The sequence below is a fragment of the Anneissia japonica genome, unplaced genomic scaffold, assembly GCF_011630105.1.
Source record: "Anneissia japonica isolate Jap-2015-1 unplaced genomic scaffold, ASM1163010v1 scaffold1806_len34222_cov96, whole genome shotgun sequence".
NCBI classification, from domain to species: Eukaryota; Metazoa; Echinodermata; class Crinoidea; order Comatulida; family Comatulidae; genus Anneissia; species Anneissia japonica.
Genome location: NW_022714888.1, coordinates 1 through 4,467, shown reverse-complemented (window position 1 = coordinate 4,467; position 4,467 = coordinate 1). Strand labels below are relative to the sequence as shown.

Below are 4,467 nucleotides of genomic sequence, written 5' to 3'. Positions count from 1 at the left end.
ATAAAAAAAAAAAACAAGAAACAAGACGAATTTTAAGACTACTGTTCATTTTTATCACGGAAGAAAAATAAATCAAAAAGTCAAACATCAACAAGTGATGATATATATATATATATATATATATATATATATATATATATTATACATTAAATATTTTTGCGTGAATAACATGTCATCACGCAAAAGAAAAATAAATCTAAAATTCAAACATATCAACAAACGAAATGAAGTTGTATACTGTAAATATTTTCCCTTTTTATTCATGTCACCTTCTCAACCATCAAACGAAATCAACAAATGTATTTAATTAGAAAATCATGTTGTACGTAAAACATATCAGAGATGGTTAAATGCTTTAAATTTATATAATATATAGGCCTAGGCCTAAGGAAGAAATATACAGTTGGAGATTTCAAGGCAGCGGCGGGTGTAATAAAAATTTTAAAAAAGAACTTTGATTTTATTATGAAATTCGAAATCATTATTGGCGGGGCACTATATTATTCATGTCATCAAAGTTGTACAAACAACAAAAGGCGCATGTGTAAAATATTTTCTAATTTTATTTACAAATTCTCAACATTGAAAATAAATAAGAAATTTAAACATATTTCAAGAAGTAACGAAACAAAGTTGTATACTATACAGCCGCATATTTTTTTACATCACATTTTTATTCATTACTGTATCACGCAAGAAAAATATATCTAACGTATCAACATTGTCACATTGTACATAAAACATATCGGAGGATGTACAATAAAATTAACAATACATATATTATATTAATAAGACACATTCTATAATAATAATAATAATATACTTTATTTGAACATGGAGACACTTGAATCACTCATGAGTGTTTTCATCAAGGCCGTGCAAGGCCATGCATAATTAGAAAAGAAAAAAATTATTAAAAACAAAATGAGAAAAACAACAGAAACATAATATCTTAACTACAGTGAAACTATCCCTCGCCGGACACCAAACCGGTATTTCTAAGTTTCGGGAATAAAAATAATGATTTACTGTATCTTTAAACAAATATAGATTTAATATTCTTGTTTTAATGGCGTATCCAGCTGTTGTATAACTACGTTCTCATCGGCGGCTGTTGTGTATTCGGTGGCCCCTTTGGCGTTCCATACATCTGGCGCGGCGGCCGAAATGAGCGGCGGCCGAAATGATCGAACACCGACTTCGGCCCCCCGTCGGGCAAATCCTGGCGCCACCCTTGACGATCAGCCGACGCTGAAGGCACTGTGAGCACGAAATATTATTTCTTTCCCTCGAAATACTATTTCGAGGGAACGAAATAATATTTCGATGGAACGAAATAATAATTATTTCGAGGGAACGAAATAATAATTATTTCGAGGGAACGAAATAATATTTCGAGGGAACGAAATAATATTTCGAGGGAACGAAATAATATTTCGAGGGAAAGAAATAATATTTCGAGGGAACGAAATAATATTTCGAGGGAACGAAATAATATTTCGAGGGAATATTTCGTTCCTTCGAAATATTATTTCGTTACCTCAAAATGAATTCGTTCTCTCGAAATATTATTTCGTTCCGTCGAAATATTATTTCGTTCCCCCTCAAAATGAATTCGTTATCTCGAAATATTATTTCGTTCCCTCGAAATAATTTAACATTTTTTTTCTAACTATGTCCCTTTAGGAGCTCTGTAGATGTAGCTTTTACAGTTTATGGATTATTTGACAGATTTGAAGGGAGAATCTAATACAACCTGAGAAGTTGAGCTTTTTGTCATGAAAGTGATGGCCTTTAAAATGAAAAAAGTTTATATTATGCCAATATTATTTGGGACCTTAATATGTCTTTATGTAACACTTTAGTATCTGTTAACATCAAATCTGTATTTTAACAGACTGTCCGATCGGATGGGAATTTAACGCCGATTTTTTGAGCTGTTATTACTTGGTTCAAGATACACATACTGACTATCTATTAGCAAACAGCACTTGTCAAACACTTGGTGGACATCTGGCGGCCATTTCTACTCCGGAGGAGAACTCTTGGATAAAAACGAAGTTGTATGCGGACTCAATAATGTGGCAACCCGCTTGGATCCGTTATGATGATAGGTTGTTTGGGTATCAAAGTAATATATATATATGTCCATATTTTAAAATTAATTTATCTAAAGATTTTTTTCATGTACATTAAATAAGCATAATTATGACAATGATAGTGTAGATGAACAGATTGCAAGAGTAACACGTTCGTTTAGTTAGTTGCGAATTATTAGATAGTGAAAATCTATTATCATGAATATCTTATGTTTGGTAATATTGGAAAACCGGGTTATTGAGGTTCATAGAGCGATTAATCGATTTCTAAATCTTGTTTTAGCTTGAATTACATTTACATTACTAGAAGTAGAAATGTGTGAATTGTCCTTCTATATTTCCTGTACATAAGACATGCTTATAAAAATTCGATGAAAGTGTCAATCTATGATTGAATAAGTTAACAATTTATTACATTATTATAACAACGTGTTCAGGTAGTTCATCAATTACGTCAGTATAATACCCGTGTTCACATTACATTAGTATCTTGAACGAGGCAGTATTACTTGTATAATTCAGGGCAGGGCAGGGGTGGGGGTTTATGTAATAACAGGATTTAAGTGTCGTTATTAAATTGTTGCGAGTTCTTTATGTTTAACTTCTACGTAACCTGTATCTTATGTCAAAAAATTTTATTTTTTATGAGATTGGAAATTTACGGATTATGAAATTTTGAAATTCATTTATTAAGCCCCATCATCTCTACATTGCGTGAGCCCGGCTCTATAGAGCAACTATAGTTGTTCCTTGGCGTCTCCTGGTCTAGTTACGGCTCCCCTGGCCCAGCTACGGTCCTCCTTTCCTCATGTCCCCCACACACCGTTGCGCTATTGTTACATTCCCCCTTCCCCAACCTAATCTGTCCGATTAGGTTGGTGGTGGAGGTGGTGATGTAACAATAACGCAACGGTCCTTCTTTCAACCTGTCCCCAGTACACCGTTGCGCTATTGTTACACCCCCTCCTCCACCCTCCGAACATAGTATCTTATAAATGTTTGTAGAATAGGCATATTCAATCATCTACCAGTTGAATTCTAAGCTACCTAAAACCCTCATTGGTATAGTTGTTTGAAGCATCTACACACTACGCAGACGGCTCGAGTTTAAATCATTGTTGAAGAAAACAATTATCACTCTCGCAGAATTCTACATCTCTTAACGGCGTCTATTTGTAAACAGTTTAATTAGAAAAAGCACGAACGTAATTTCTTCTGGTGTAATGAACAATAAAACAAATCGAAAAATTATCACTGCATATCCTTATATGGTCAAATTATAGAGAGAAATAACTACTGTCCGAGTCAATATATTTAGTACCGGTATGCGACTAAGTCATTAAGGAATGGGGATCGCCAACAGACTGGGTTTTTTATACCTCTTTAATGATTCCTTCTTCAAATAAATAAACCGAAATGAAGCTCTGAATAATATTTATTTTGTTTTGCTTAAGATTATAACCTCTGTAAATTGATAAACTAATAATTAGATATTGATTTCTGAAACAAAATCATAAAAATTAACGGAAAAAGTTTTTAAATCTGAATACATCTAAGCTGTATTTTTTTTTTTTTTTTTTTTTTGGTTTACTAATATTAGACTTGTCTGTCAGAGTACCTAACGTTCACAGTAATGATAAAAATTGCACTGAAATGTATCCAAGAGGCTTGCTAACTTATGTTAATTGTAATAACACCGCTCTACCTATGTGTGAAAAAGGTCAGTACGTCAAACGCATATTTTGCTTTAAAATTTCTGCATCAACCAATGAAATATAGTATTATTGTAATTTGTATATGCTATTTCGTAAACACTTATAGGAGTTTTATTATTACTACTATTATCCAACCAATAAAATTCAAAAATACGACGATACTTTTTAATAAAAATAATGTTAGGTAAAATGCCTGGAAACTTTTTAGGCCCAGCCATTGCTAGGCCATATGCTACATACATGATTCGACAGATCTCGTGTGTAGCGTATGGCCTAGCAATGGCTCCTAGGCCTAATGAAGTTTCCAAGTATTGCCTGACATGATCTTTATCAAAAGTATCGTCATATTTTTAAATTGTATTTGTTGTATATTTTCTCATCGATCATTTGGAAATATTATTATTATTGTTATTATTGTTATTAGTATTATAATAATAATAACAATAATAGCAATAACAATAATAATATTTTCAAATGATCGATGAGATATAATAATTATAATAATAATAATAATAATAATAATTTGTATTATTATTATTATTATTATTGTTATTATTATTAGTAGTAGTATTAGTATTAGTATTGTTGTTATTATTATTATTATTATTATTATTATTATTATTATTATTATTATTATTATTAAATAATGATGA

At 31.5% G+C, this 4,467-nt stretch overlaps 1 long non-coding RNA gene across 2 annotated transcripts in view; it reads left to right on the top strand.

Moving 5' to 3' along the window:
• Positions 1 to 3,737, top strand: part of LOC117109135 — a 12,609-nt gene extending 8,872 nt beyond the window's left edge. The window contains exons 2-3 of one of the 2 annotated variants that reach the window (XR_004445474.1): positions 1,898 to 2,131; positions 3,700 to 3,737. This is a non-coding gene — a long non-coding RNA (uncharacterized LOC117109135). Of the gene's footprint in view, positions 1 to 1,897; positions 2,176 to 3,699 lie in introns of those variants that run through there. The other variant, XR_004445475.1, reaches the window with a different exon arrangement.
• The last annotated feature ends 730 nt before the right edge of the window (positions 3,738 to 4,467 follow it).